At 36.1% G+C, this 16,394-nt stretch overlaps 1 protein-coding gene across 2 annotated transcripts in view; it reads left to right on the top strand.

The window, feature by feature from the left end:
• Nucleotides 1-5,951: 5,951 nt before the first annotated feature.
• The window catches only part of SLCO1A2 (solute carrier organic anion transporter family member 1A2), a 150,809-nt gene continuing 140,366 nt past the window's right edge, over nt 5,952-16,394 (top strand). For both annotated transcript variants that reach the window (XM_054442082.1, XM_054442085.1), the window contains exon 1: nt 5,952-6,238. The gene's annotated coding sequence lies outside the window, so the exon portion shown is untranslated. The remainder of the gene's footprint in view (nt 6,239-16,394) is intronic.

Below are 16,394 nucleotides of genomic sequence, written 5' to 3'. Positions count from 1 at the left end.
CCATAGGTCCCAATTTTTACTAGAGCTTCTGCAGACACTACCACAAACTGGCCACTACTGCTACCAGAAGCATTGTTTTGCACCAGAGATCAGCAAACCTTTTTCCATAAAGGTCTAAATATAATATTATTATATTACAAATATTTTAGAGTTTGTTAGATATAATATCACTGTTTCAAATATCCAAATCTGCCTTGTATTTGTGAAAGGAGCCATAAATAAAATTTGAATGATTGAACGTGACTGTGTTCCAGTAAAGCTCTAATTACAAAATCCGGTGGCAGGCCAGATTCCACCCACAGGCTGACCCTAGTTTTATACTATCTATCCAATAGTTGGTCTTTGTATCTTATAGAGGTGGAATATGAATACAATATGTTGCCAATATGATGAGATGGTCTTTATCCCATGTCTTAGAGTTTAATGAGTTATACCACAACAGTTGCTTCATCTTCCAATATGAAAAGAAGCAAAACCTCAGGATCCACCCTACAGGAGTCCCTCCAACAGAATTATCATCAAGTGACACTGTCTCCAGAGTTACAAATTTGAGATGAGAAGCAAACAGTAACAGAATTTGAAAAGAAGATTCTCAGTTTTCTTTGGGAACTAAAACTTGGTTGCTTTTAGAACCCAGGATACCTTTCTGAGGGTGATCCACAAACTCTGTCTACCTCCACCACCTGTCTTTTTATAAGTTTGGGACAATTTGAAAGTTTTATTCTACCAGCCTTTAAAAAGTTTTATTCTACCAGTTATTTGGAAGTTGTTTTAGAAGAGCGTTGGGGATGTTTGGTGGTCTTTGGACATAATTTTCTCCATCCTATTTGTTAGGATGGACAAAAAGCTCACTTTTTGCCGTGACTATTCTCTGTCTTATCTATAAGTGCGTGCGTGCGGGAGCATGTACACACACACACACACACACTCGAGCGCGCGCCGAGGCAGCCAAACATCTTCATAGCTGCTTCCCTGATGTATATGCTTGCCTAGAACTTTTACTTGCCAGCTTACAGGACCAGTATCTTCAACATGATACTGAGTTTCATCAACAGAGAAGGCAACTGGGACACTTTTTGTTGGGCAGTTGCGGGTTTCTGGTAGACTCACCGGCAAATTGAAGAGCACAGTCTTTGAGTACAACATTATATGTGGTAAAGTGGTACTTAAAGTTAAGAAATCACATTGAATATTGGGAGTAGAGTGAGGGTCAACAGTGGCAACTTAAAGGACTCTATGTTTCACTGTTGCTGAGGGAGGGATGATGACCTTGGTTAGATATTTATTCAAAGAAGAGTATTGTTTCTGATTAAAAAAAAAGAGGGAGGTTGATAGACACAAAGAAGCAAGGGAAGAATGTGTTTTTATGACTAAGGGACATTATCAGTGTTTTAGAAACACTTTATGCATGGTTAATAGATGCGTTTGTCATATAAAACAGGCATTTTTGTGTATTTTGGACAGGCCCATCTAAATCACAGGAACATTATTTTGTGTAAAAATTTACCAGAGTGACTAAGGTACTAGGGAAAATAGTTTGGTGCCTTAACAACTCCTTATCCGAGGAGTTGCCACAGAATTTTCTAAACATTCCCCCTATAGAAAGCCTTCCAGAAAAGCTCAATCAGTAAACCTTTCACGGTCTCTCCCAAATATGTTCTGAATGTGTGCAGATTTTTACTGTCAGTTGCACCAAACTTATACCCATTGACCATATCTTGCCTGGGCTTTTGCGGTAGTGATTTGGCTCTACTCTTCCTTCCCCTGGCCAGTCCTGTCTCCACAGAGCAGCCAAAGACTTTTTTTTTTTTAATTTATTTTTATTTTCATTGGACAGGGTCTCTGTCACCCAGGTTGGGGTACAGTAGCACAATCTTGGCTCACTGCAGTCTTGACTTCCCAGGCTCAAGAGATCCTCCAGCTCAGCCTCCTGAGTAGGGAGTAGCTGGGACTACAGGCACACACTACCATGCCTGGCTAATTTTTGTATTTTTTATAGACACAGGATTTCGCCATGTTGCTCAGGCTAGTCTTCAACTCCTGAGCTCAAGCGATTTGTCTGCCTTGGCCTCCCAAAGTGCTTGGATTATAGGCATATGCCACTGCACCTGGCCCAAATAGGCCTTTTGAAAACACAAATTTGATCAAGTAATTTTTCTGCTTCACACCCTCCTATGGATTCCCATTTCCAATAGAATACAACCCTAACTCCTTGCTGGGCATAGTGCAGTATGTGACCTGGCCTCTGCTCAACGCTCCAACTGCATCTTGTTCCCCTTTCTCCTCAGTGAGGATAGCTCTTTCTCCAGCTACACCAACCTTCTTACCAAATATGCCAAGCTTGTTTCCTTCCATCCTAGGGCTTTTGCATTTGCTGATCCCCACGCTTGAAGGGCTCTGTCTCTAGATATTCACACATTTTTTCCTTCTTATGCTTTGAATTTCATTTCAAACATTATTTCATCAAGGATCTTTCCAGTCCACTCCCCAAAAATGTAAACCCCTGGGCATTCCCAAGCCCATCATTCTGTTTGATTTTCTTCAGAGCACTTTTCCCTTCCTGAAATTATTTTGTTAAATTGTTTCATAAAAGCCTTGGATGATCTTGACAGAAGATGGAAAAGTGAAACAAGGAGGTAGGTATGGGTGGGAGCCAGGCATGGGGCCAGGGTGCTTTTGAACATAGGCAATGTGTCTATGTTTTCTTTTGAGAAAAGATGGGATATATAAACTACCATATGTTTTCTGTGGTTTGGTTCTTCACTGCTTTGAACATTCTAAGAGTTTATACATATTTCAACAAAAGAAAGAGAAAGAACATGCATCTGTCTCCAAAATTATTTTAAATCTCTTTCACATCTATTTCCTAATTTAATATCAACTACTGAGAGGCAGTATAGTGTAGTGTTCTGAAGCTGACTGAATCCCCATTCTTCTGCTTACCAGCTGTGAAATCTTGGGGATGATAAAGCTTATCTGTACCTGTGTCCTATCTGGAAAAGTGGGATAATAATAGTACTTATATTAAACATTTGTTGAGAGGATTACATTAGTTAACAGCCCTGTGTTCCTAGAATGACCTGTGGCACATCATAAATATTCAACAAATGTTAACTCTAATTTTTACCAGAGAATAGAAAACAATCCTGCCGCTTGAAGCTTCTCAAGAGAAATGAAAGGTTGAAATTTCCATTTCCACTCCAGATGAGGTGGCAGGAGTGATCAGGGCTCCTCCCCTCACTTTTGAAGCCGTTCCCAGGTTTTGTCCACAGAGCTTCACTACTGGCAGATATTTTTCTGTCTGTCCTTCTTCAAAATACTTAAATAGTTGGAAATAGTGAAAGAAGTCTCATTATCAGCAACTGAGAAGCAGTACAAGTAACATCTGAGAAATTCTAAAAGGGATTTTAGAAAAAAATGTTCTGATTTGGTTACCACGTGTTGCACACATGCACGCATACACACACACACCATTTTAAATATATTTACTCATTCAACCTAGCAAAAGAAAAGGATTCCCTCTTAATCTTAATTGTTGACTTATTTTCTTTCTTCCTTCAACCAGACCAAAATCCATGAGTAGTAATTTAGACTCTTTTGCTTATAACAATATCTCTAGAACCTAGAAATATTTGGCATAGAGTAGGTGCTCAATAAATATTTGTTGAATGAAATAACAACATCAGCAACTCTTTGAGGTAGGTGCTATGATTATCCTGTGGTATATGTTTAAAAATGAGGTTAATTAACTTGTCCAAGATAACAGCTAGTCAATGCTAGTGCTGGGTTCAGCTAGTGCTTTTAAACATTCCATAGCATTGCATCATGTTTCTCCCTTTAAAATATCAATCCACTTAAGTCCTTAGTCCATCTGGAGTTAATTTTTGTATAAGGTGTAAGGAAGGGGTCCAGTTTCAATTTTCTGCATATGGCTAGCCAGTTCTCCCAGCACCATTTATTAAATAGGAAATCATTTCCCCATAGCTTGTTTTTGTCAGGTTTGTCAAAGATCAGATGGTTGTAGATGTGCGGTCTTATTTCTGAGATCTCTTTTCTGTTCCTTGGTTGACGTGTCTGTTTTTGTACCAGTACCATGCTGTTTTGGTTACTGTAGCCTTGTAGTATAGTTTGAAGTTTGGGTATCGTGATGCCTGCAGCTTTGTTGTTTTTGCTTAGGATTATCTTGGCTATATGTGTCTATACTTGTCTTTTTGGTTCCATATGAATTTTAAAGTAGTTTTTTTTCGAATTCTGTGAAAAATGTTAATGGTAGTTTGAGACTCCAATGTAAAACCCAAAACTATAAAAACCATAGGGGAAAATCTAGGCAATATTATTCAGGATATAGGCAAGGGTAAAGATTTCATGATTAAAACATCATAAGAAATTGCAACAAAAGCAAAAATTGACAAATGAGATCTAATTAAACTAAAGAGCTTCTGCACAGCAAAAGAAACTATCATCAGAGTGAACAGACAAACTACAGAATGGGAGAAAATTTTTGCAATCTATCCATCTTACAAAGGTCTAATATCCAGACTCTATAAGGAATTTAAATTTACAAGAAAAAAAAAACCATTAAAAAGTGAGCCAAGGACATGAACAGACACTTCTCAAAAGAAGATGTTTATGCAGTCAACGAACATTTAAAAAAGTTCAACATCGCTGATCATTAGAGAAATGCAAATCAAAATCACATTGAGATATCATCTCATGCCAGTCATAATGGTGATTATTAAAAAGTCAAGAAACAACAGATGCTGGAGAGGTTGTGGACAAATAGGAATGCTTTTACACAGTTGGTGGGAATTTAAATTGGTTCAATTATTGTAGAAGACAGGGTGATAATTCTTCTAAGATCTAGAACCAGAAATACTATTTGAGCCAGCAATCCCATTAGTGGGTATACACCCAAACGAATATAAATCATTCTGTTATAAAGATATATGCATGTGTGTGTTCATTGCAGCACTATTCACAATAGCAAAGACATGGAATCAACCCAAATGCCCATCAATGATAGACTGGATAAAGAAAATGTAGTATATACACACCATGTAATACTACACAGCCATGAAAAGGAATGAGATCATGTCCTTTGCAGGGACATGGATGGAGCTGGAAGCCAGTGTCCTCAGCAAACTAATGCAGGAACAGAAAACTAAACACCACGTTTCTCACTAATAGTGGGAGCTGAACAATGAGAATATGTGGACACAGTGGGGGGAACGACACAAACTTGGGCCTGTCGGGGAGCGGGGAGGAAGGAGAGCATCAGCATAAATAGCTAATGCATGTGGGGCTTAATACCTAGGTGATGGGTTGATAGGTGCAGCAAATCATCATGGCACATTTTTACCTATGTAACAAACCTGTATGCCCTGCACATGTATCCTGGAATATAAAATAAAATAAAATAAAATAAAATAAATAAATCCAACTATCTTATCCACTCCATTACAAATTACACCTGGATATGACCACCTAATTACTTTACATAGCCCCTAATCTTTTACTCATCCCATCCAGCTAGAAAGTTACTGATATAATAATCTGTAGATACTGGTTTTCGCATCTCAGTCTACTGTTCAAAAATGTCAGTGGCATCCAATGGAAATGAACATCCTTGTCTACATCAACTCTGTTTTCAAGCTTATTCCCGTTTTGGTGTCATTTTTTTCTTAGATATCCAGCTGCACTGAAAATTGAACTCATTCTCAAATATATGTGTGTCAGTTTACTCAATGAGTAAATTAACATATTATCTTTGATTTACAAGAGACTTGTTAAAGGTGCCTAAATCACAAAAGAAAAAATCTGAGAAAATTGAGGCTCAGCAAAGTTTAGTGCCATTAACTGAGGTTTTTCAACAGGATATCGGAGCCAAGGCCACATAAGAGTTAACTGTTTGAAAAAACAACAACCAAAGGAAAAAAAAAAAAAACAGCAAGGAGGAGCCTCTGGTTCCAAGTGAGTACAGTAATCTTAGAACCTGTTCCCAAGATTATAACCTGTTTTATGCAACCATCAGAGCCAAAGAAACTTAACCAAAGGATTAAAACTTACATAAACAAAGATTCTTTTACTTACAACTCTGTTTCTCTGATGAACAAGAAGCTGCAGCTTACACGTTTGAGGTGCCTTATTCATACTGGCTACTCAATATGTAATTTTTAAAAAATCTGTTGGTCTTACAGTATGGAAGCAACAAGGAATGGTGATGTTGGTGAATGCTAAGGTAAAAGTCCTTCATTTGTTTGGGTTGTTGTGGGTTGCAATTCAGTCATTTTTACTTGGAAAAATATAAGGAGATTTAATGCTTAGTTATAAGACAATTTGGGTTTTCTAATTATCTTGTTTATACATTCCTGACAGCAATGGCAATTCTATTTAACGCAGGATTTGTTTTGTGCGGTAGTAATAATATTGTTTGTTTATGCATACACAGATACAGATTTACATTTTGAGTTTTCAAATATGTAGTTACAAGTGGCTTGGAGCGTTAGAAGTACATCTAAATGATTCCGGATAATGTTTTCCTCCTGCCTTGTCATTGGCCTGGAAAGTCCCTTTTTGTTTATCCAGTTCTTCCACAACCATCGTTCAAATTCTGATCAAGCCCTGTGTTCTTCACATGTCTCTCTCTCTCTCTCTCTCTGGAAACCTTAGAATGTTAGTTGTGTATAACATACATATCTACACACTTAACACTCACATATACACATTTTATTGGAGTTTTCTTTTAAAATTCAAAAATGAGAACATTACTTTTTCAAAGCTAAGTAACAGAAGAGTATATAAAAAAGTCAATTTTGGGCATATCTTTTTACATTTCTTTCTATGCTCATGTAAAACGTACATGATTTATGTAATTATACACATATGCTCCCCCACAACTTTTACTCACAAATATAAGATCATCATTACATACATATCTTGACTTGTTGCTGTAATTATTTAACTATGAACTATGGACATCCCTCTAGGTCAGTATGTATATCTAAGTCATGGTTAGTCCATAAATCCTTAGATAAGAATATCTATTTCTGCAGAATGGATTTCTAAAAGTGGAATTGCAGAAACATTGTGTACTGCAATATGCAATCCCATCACTTCTCCACTCCATTCCATTGCATGTGATAAATCTTTCAAACTTTTTTTAATTTACTATATGCAAAAATGAGGGTATTATGCTACTTTTCAATCGCATTTCCTTGGATACCAGTGAGATTTAGCCTCTTTTATAAAAAGGTTATAATAATTTTTGTCTATTTGCATTTTCCTCTTTTATAAACCCCAGTTCATACATTTTACCCACGTTTGCTTTTTCTTTTCAATTTGTAGAAGTTCTCTATTTTACATTAAAGTTATAAAGCTTACCTCTCATATACTTTCCAAACATGTTCTCTATTTTTTAAAAACTTATTTATGGTACTTTTTGCCTTTGTATAAATTTGTACTATTAAAGAAGTAGACTCTACAATTTTTTTCCATTATAGTTTCTTGTTTTTTTTTTTTTGTCTTTTTAAAAAAAGTTTTTCTTTAACCTAACATTACTCTTATTTTTCACATATTTTTTACATTTTATTTTAACATTAAAATCCCTAATCCATTGCTCTTTTTCATCTTTAAACATAGCATTATGCAGGAATATCACTATTTTCTTGCTGAATGAAGATCTAATTATAATTATAAACTCATTTATTAAAGAAGCTATACTTTCTCTGCTGAGCTATTATATATTTATTATGTATACGTATATTTCTGCTGAAGTATTTATCATATAATACATTTTCATTTATATTTATATTGGATATAAGTATAAACTCAGTTTTGTACATTAACATTTTTTTTGTGGTCATAACACGCTATTTTAATCAAATTAATATCACAGAAGGCTTTAGTATCCTATGTCAGGTTCCTATCATCTTTTTCAATATTTTTAGGTAAATCTTACATATTTATTCTTCCATATAAAATTTAAAGTCAAACAAGAAAGTAGAAATAAACCAAATAAAAAGTAATTAAAATTAAAAATCATTTAAAATCATAAAGGAAAATTCAAATAAAAATTAGTATCTCAATAAAATCATGATTAAAATTGCATTACATATTTATATTTATTTAGGAAAGATAAAGGTTTTAATAATATTATGGGGTTTTTTGGTCCAGTAAGCATGATAGTTTTTCTTAATTCATGCAAGGTAATCTTTAATATAAAATTTTGCATTCTTCTTCATACAGTTGCACATTTTTGTTAAAGTTTTCTGGGGTACTTTATAGTTCGATTGTTATTGTGAATGATATTTTATTTTTATTTTAATTTTTGTATTATACTGCCAGTATAAAGAAAAGCCTTTGGTTTTATATATTTTGTATCATGTTGCTGTATCAAATTCTTTTATTAATTACAATATAGGACCTTTTTTGTGATTTACAAGTATTAGTAATTGTCTATAATTAAATATATTTTGTTTTTTAATTTACCATATTTATGTATTATTTTCATTCTCTCATTTTCTTGTATTAGCTAATGCAAGAAATACCAAAACAGTGATGAATAATAATGATATTAGCTGGAAACCTTTATTTGTTCCTGATTTTAATGGGACTAGCTTGGTTATTTCACAGCACACTTATGGTGCTTTGTAAAGTGCCTGCTATGTTACTATCATCATCTTCCTGACGAGATGGTAAGCAATTGTTAGTGAAATACTAGTGGAAGGATCTGTTATTTTATGTGAATTAATCCTTCTAGCCATTGATATTAGTGGCTCGAGTGTACCACCCACTCCCAGGTGTTGAGAAATATCTAAATATCTGAAGAAAAAAACTGTTATACAAGCCTCTTGATGGGATAATTTACTATTCCCCAGGACCAGCATTCTAAGCACTTTTTCTTCTCTGTGCACAATTGATTTTATGGACGTGGATGTATCACCTTGTTCAGGAATAGCTTGCTCTAACTGCAGTATGTCTCCCTGCACATTTCTTTTTCTTGTTTTTTTGTTTTTTGGTGTGTGTGTGTGTCTGTGTATTTTTGAGACAGAGTCTCTCTTTGTCACCCAGGCTGGAGTGTGGTGGTACGATCACAGCACACTGCAGCCTCTACCTCCTGAGCTAAAGAGATCCTCCTATCGCAGCCTCCCCAGTAGCTGGGACTACAGGCATGCACTACCACTTCTGGCTAATGTGTGTGTGTGTGTGTGTGTGTGTGTGTGTGTGTGTAAAGATGGGGTTTCATCATGTTGCTAAGGCTGGTCTCAAACTCCTGGACTTAAATAATCTGCCCACCTTGGCCTACCAAAGTGCTGGGATCACAGCCCACTGCACTGACCCAACATTTCATATTGTTGCTGAGCCACTAAGGCAAGCTGACCAGAATGGGAAGAAAGACATACATAGACACTGTCTTTTGAAGCACTGTCTTGTGCATGGGCCCGTGTTTCTTTCTTGAAATCTATTGGCACCTGATCTGGAAAGGCAGTTTTCACTTACAGAAACCCTGGTTTTATCTTTTCTCTATGAAGGTCACTGTGCTATGTTGAACCATGGCTGTGCTCTGCTTATTGCTAGATCGATACAAGGTATTATCAGTTCTGTTATTATTTTATAGAGGTAAGCACTAGGAAATGTGTTTACATGAAGATGTTGTTGAGGGAAGGCATTTTACTACAGTAATGTCACTTGGTTATTTGAACCCTCTATAGTTATATGTCAAAATTCAAATTGTGTTGCAATATCAAAAATTACTGTCAATTGTTAAGTTGGTTTTCTTTCAAGTTTGTTGCAAACAATCAAAATTTTTACAGAAGAATATGTTAGTTATTAGAATTTTCATTTTGCCAGTTTCTGAGAAATATACCTTACAATTTTATCTAGATTGAAAAAAGGATTACTAACTGTATCTGTTTATCTCTTACAGTCACCTGGTTTTTGAAGCTACACGTAGATTATATCAGCCTAAAAAAATTAAATTGGGCATTGTCTATTGCAGAATTTTCTTTGATAAGCTGAGCAAAGATTTATTTATCTTTGCCAAATTAAAAATTTTTAATCTGGCTGATCTCTAAGCAGCTTCAGAAATCTTGACAGAGCAACAGAAATAAATATTTTTGAGAATTTTATATCTATATTGATTAGAATTTCTTTCACAATTGAAAATGGTTATGTTTCTTATTATGCATCTGATAGAATCAGAGTATATCATTCTCTGAACAGGAGTAATTAATCTTAGATAAAGGAAACTAGTTTTCTAAGGTTTAGTGCATTGTTACCTAGATTGCTTTTGGGGAAGCAATGAAAATCACCGTGCAGTGTGAACCATGGCTGTGTTCTACTTATTGCTAGATTGATAGAAGGTTTATTATCGGTTCTGTTCTTATTATGTGATCTTGATCTTTGTCTGCATATACATATATATATTCTGATTTTAAATGTACAATGAAATCTTCTGTTAGAAAATTAACTACAAAGCATAAGGCATTTGGCCAGTGCTAAACAAGAGACTTAGAGAAATATGGTCTCATGTGATTCTGCCCCAGGAGGTATGAATTATTTGATAATAGGAGAGGAGGATGAAATTGCCATAGTAAGATTTAGAATAGGTGAGAGATAAGTCCTTCCTTTTGTAATATTTGAAAAGGAAATTATGCAGGGGTCAAGGGTTGGGAAAGAAGGACTAGCATGATGACTAAACTTAAGACACACTTTCAGAAGAGGCTGGCTTTTCAAAAGGGTCTACATGGAAAATGAAGAACTGAAAGTGACTTCTCTTGAAACTATTCATGTTCATGTACCCCTTGGAAAATTTTACGCATTCTAAATATTCATATACCTTGGTTTGGAGAACCTGTTTTAGACCACCTAGGGAACTTGTAAAAGAAATGTACAAGAACAGGTTTTATGAAAACTCTCACTGCTAGCATGTGTAACAGGTTGTAGAGGTAGAGAGGTGCACTAGAGATCAAAGGGTACAGATAAGAATAAAAGTCGTTTCTGTAGAGAGAGTTGTGCTGTGTGTCCCACTTTCACTTCTGTTAGAGGGAGGTAAGCTATTCTTTCTTCTGATTTAAGCCTAGTGAGCATGACTTTAAGTTTGCTCAGAGTGCTTTATATTTGTCCTCTGCAGTTTGGGAGACACAGGGGACTGGTGTCCAATTCATACTTACGAAATTTAAGAAGTCTAAAAGGCAAAAGGCTGTGGCTGGATCCACCTGCCAGGAGGTGAATTGAAAAGAGGGTTATATTTGAAAAGGAGCTTCACCCCAGCCAGCGATGGGTTACCCAGAGCTAGTTTGGGGATCTTACATCTAGAATGATTGGATCATATTGGAGTGGTGATGAGAGTTTAGTAGAAAGAGGCTAAAATTGTATGTTGAATATCTAAAGCTGCAGGGAGAAATTGTATGTGAGTAGTCAGAGGAGACGCATTTCCCCCGCCAAAGATACGCAGGTGTCAGATCATGAATGAGGGGTGGAATCTCCAAAGAATCCAAGAAAGTGGCCTTAAGAGAAAGAGGGTTTTAAATACTGCCTTGGGCAAAGGAATCAAGGAAGACGTTTCTTCCTTCATTAGCTCTTCCCCTTTAAGTTTCAACTCTAGAGGAGATAGAGCAGCTTTGTTCAATTGTGGGAGAAAAAGGAAGGCAGAAGGAGAGAAACTAGGATGAAAAATAGAGAAATAACCTAGACCCTCTTTCTCAAATGTAGGCTTTGCACCTGATGTAGTGGGAGGGAAGGAGATTTGGTTTATGTAAAGTGCAAAGTGAACTAGACATATTAATCCAGAACTGTGCCTTTTGGGGGAACAAAAAGTGACCAGAGGGTGTTTTGCTTTTTTTTTCTTTTGAATGTCAACGGAAAGTAGTGCAGCCTGTTTGAGATTACAGTTAGTGTCAGCAGAATTTAAAAAAAATGGCCCTATAAAATGAATTTGATAGGCAGTGGAGGAAGAACTAGCTTCTTTTCTGATATCACCACATAAATCCCATTTGTTCAAGGTACCTGCACTTACTATCCTTTTCAAATGTAAATATTGCTTGGGAGTACAACAGTACATTATTGCAACTTTTGAGTAGTTTTCAATAATACATTATGCTCAGAAAGACACCAGGATTATAATTTTTCCTTCCTGCAACTCTCCTTCCACTTCAGCACGCTGTTACTAGTTTTTCAGCTTATATATATATTTTGCCATTTAACTAACAGACAACTTCATGAATCATACAATAGATTTTGTTTCAGAGGCGTGTCATCAGCTCCATGAGATTGAAATTGATAAGGACAGTCAAAGCATTTGAATCAAATTTGGGCTCCTCTATAAATGGGTATTTTTAAAGGAGAATTCATCACTTACAATAATGCTGTAAATCTTGGTGTTAAAATCCATGCTAAATGGGACTCATTGGTAGGGCTGTTTAATATCTAAATTCAGTATGAACTATAATGTCAGAAAAATCTTTGATTTTGCTATAATATTTTGTTACTTTTACATGGAAAATTTCAGAAATTTATACATTTTAAATCTCTCAAAATAGTTATTTCTTGTAAGACAGAAAACAAATAAGTGTTCAAAGACATGTCCCACCTTTGAAATGAGGACAGAAAATAGAAAATGGCTTAGGGGTTACTTAATACAGCTACTTAGAGGCAGAACAAGGACAAGACAGAGCTGAAGGCTGAAAACTTTTCAGTGAATTTGTCTAGCAGCAGGAGCTACCAGTTATTGAAATTTATAACATTTCAGGCTAAGAGGGACTTTACATAATTTATCTCATTTTTTATATGCTATGTGGATATCTAATCTTTTTAGGATTCAGCAAAAGAAGACTTAGATATCTCCTATTTGAGTCCATTCTAGGAAGCCTAAGAGATCTACCAAGATGGCCCCTTGGCAATCACCAAAGCATCAGAAATATTGCTGTTATTTGGGTTTAAAAGTTAGTATCAATTCCACTGTTTCAGTAGCAGTTTGGGTGTTCCAAAATGTCATCCAAGTACAGTATATGATGTAAATGTTTGCAAGACAGGAACAAAAAAAATAGGAAAATGTAGACTGGGAAATGTTGTTGGGGGGATTTAGAAGTTGAGGGACAAGAAAACAGTATCTTCATTCTTCCACAACCTCCTGCACCTCATTTTACAAACCTTATCATTATTTTAACTATAAATATATTTGTATTTCAGATTTTTAAAAGGCTATCTTTCACAGGTTTACATTCTTTTCCTTTTTGTGGACATTAGACACTGTTCAAGGTCCATGTGACAATGTTTGTTGAGTAAAATAAAGTATGCAACAGTAATTTAGAAACTCAAATCTATATAAGTTTATTTAAGTTTGGCCATATGGTCAGATGCCTCCTGACACTACAAATATCTTTCTGTGATTTAAAATTTTCTATAAAACTCTAGCAGTAAATAGTTGGTAATGTGAACATAGTTCACCAACATTTTTATCTTACAAATTACACATTTTTGATAGTAGCTATGTGTGATTCCATCTATTTTTATAGGAATATAACATGGTGATCTAGTGTAACAGTATACATTTATTTGCATTTTAAAATGAAGAAGCAGTATGTAAGTATTAGGCTAGTGCAAAAGTAATTGTGTCTTTTTGCCATTAAAAGTAATTTAATTTTAACATAAAAGTATATTAGTAATATACTATAATTATATAATTAGTAATATAATAGAATTATATAATAAAAAACCCATAGGAAGCATTTTATTTTGAAGAAGAAACCAGATAGTTTATTTTTCCTATTCATTTTCTTTCTTGTATCTCTGTGGTTGCATGATTTTTTTTCTTCATTTTTTAGTGGCACTTAGGCCATTTGTGATTTGTATGTGTGTGCCTACTGTTTATGCTGTAAATCTTGGTGTTGAAATCCATGCTAGATGGGACTCATTGGTCAGGCTAATATCTAAATTCAATATGAACTATAATGTCATGTCAAAAAATCTTTGATTTTGCTATAATTTATTTTGTTCCATTAACATGAAAAAATAAGTTCTTCATATGGATACGGAAGAGTGCAGAGGTTAGACTGTATTTTGAGTTTCTGGTTTCCAGTTGGGACACTGATCATTTGTTAACTTAAGATCTTAGCTTGTGAATAAGTCTTATCTGCATTGGATAAGACTTAATAAGTCTTATCTGTATCTGGATCTTAGCTTGTTAATAAGTCTTATCTGCATGACATTTTGGCCATATTTATGGGTATTTCTACAGACTAAATTAAGTTTTAAATATATATTTCTAAGAAAAATGAGAAAGAAAAACATGTAGGTGGTAATAACATAAACTTTGCAGAGGCTAATTTCCAGATACAAACATATAGTACAAGTTACCTGTAATAATTATAACTATTTTTGACAAGTAAATTGATATCTTGATGCCTTCCTTTATTATAGATGAAAAAACAATTTACCTCAGATTACTGGTCACAGTGACCCTAACTCATATTTGGTTGTAAAGTAGTACATTACCCATTTTAGGTTATTCAGCTCCTAAACTCGCATATATTGACAGGGCAACGTGAACTACAGATGTGTGAGATTTTAAAGCTATTGAAGAGGCTCAGTACATTATGTCTTAAAAATAGTCACATTTAAGCATCCATTGGATTGCTGTATTATGGTATTTACAATGATGAGGTACAAAAGGGTCTAGGTCTATGTTTGCATATACTCTGGAAGACAAATCCTACACTTGCAGCATTTTACCAGTGGCAGCTATTAGAATCTCCTAAATATCTTAACCTGTGGGCTTACATATTTTCTTAATTTTTTTTCAGAAGTCTTAGAATCAAGAAAGGGCCATATATGAAAGTAGTGAAGTGGCATAATATTTTTTAATACTTCATGCTTTGGTCAATGCCACAGTACCCTAGAATTTTAGTAATGATTACAGTTAAAAATTAGTGTTGTATTGCTAGATGTATTAGTCCATTTTCATATGTTATAAAGAAATACTCAAGGCTGGGCAATTTATAAATAAAAAGAGGTTTAAGAGACTCATAGTTCCACATGGCTGGGGAGGCCTCACAATCATGGCAGAAGAAGGAGGAGCAAAGGACATCTTACGTGGCGGCAGGCAAGAGAAAAGTACAAAGGAACTGCCCTTTATACAATCATCAGATCTTGTGAAATGTCACTATCACAAGAACAGCATGGGAAAAACCGCCCCCATGATTCAATTACCTCCCACTGGGTCCCTTCCATGACACATGGGGATTATGGGAGCTACAATTCAAAATGAGATTTCGGTGGAGACACAGCCAAATCATATCATTCTGCCCCCGGTCCTTCCCAAATCTTGTGTCCTCACATTTCAAAACACAGTGTGCCCTTCCAACAGTCCCCCAAAGTCTTAACTCATTTCAGCATTAACTCAAAAGTTCAAGTCCAAAGTCTTATCTGAGACAAGGCAAATCCCTTTTGTCTATGAGCCTGCAAAATCAAAAGCAAGTTACTTCCTAGATACAGTAGGGGTACAGGCATTGGGTAAATATACCCATTCCAAATGGGAGAAATTGGCCAAAACAAAGGGGCTACAGGCCCGACATAAGTCCAAAATCCAATGGGCAGTCATTAAACCTTAACATTCCAAAATGATCTCCTTTGACTCCATGTCTCACATACAGGTCGTGCTGATGCAAGAGGTGGGCTTCCATGGCCTTGGGCATCTTCACCTCTGTGGTTTTGTAGGATACAGTGCTCCTCCTGGCTGATTTTATGGGCTGGTGTTGCACACCTGTGGCTTTTCCAGGTGCACGGTGCAAGCTGTCAGTGGATCTACCATTCTGGGGTCTGGAGGACAGTGGCCCTCTTCTCACAGGTCCACTAGGCAGTATCCCACTGGGGACTCTGTGGGGGGGCTCCAACCCCGCATGTCCCTTCTGCACTGCCCTAGCAGGGGTCCATGAGGGCCCTGCCCTTATAACAAACCTCTGCCTGGACATCCAGGTGTTTCCACACATCTTCTAAAATCTAGCTGGATGTTCCCAAACCTCAATTCTTGACTTCTGTGCACCCATAGGGTCAATACCATATGGAAGCTGCCAAGGCTTGGAGCTTGCATCCTCTGAAGCCACAGCTTGAGCTGTACCTTGGCCCTTTTTAGCCACGATTGGAGTGCCTGGGATGTACGGCACCAAGTTCCAAGGGTGTACACAGCAGGAAGGCCCTGGACCTGGCCCAGGAAATCATTTTTCCTCCCTAGGCCTCAGGGCCTGGGATGGGAGGGGCTGCTGTGAAGGTCTCTGACATGTCCTGGAGACATTTTCTCCATCATCTTGGTGATTAGCATTTGGCTTCTTGTTACTTATGCAAATTTCTGCAGCTGGCTTGAATTTGTCCCCAGAAAATGGGTTTTTCTTTTCTACTGC

This window comes from Pongo pygmaeus, chromosome 10 (genome assembly GCF_028885625.2).
Source record: "Pongo pygmaeus isolate AG05252 chromosome 10, NHGRI_mPonPyg2-v2.0_pri, whole genome shotgun sequence".
In the NCBI taxonomy this organism is placed as follows: Eukaryota; Metazoa; Chordata; class Mammalia; order Primates; family Hominidae; genus Pongo; species Pongo pygmaeus.
The sequence above is the reverse complement of the archived record's forward strand: the minus strand, read 5'-3'. Positions and strand labels throughout refer to the sequence as shown.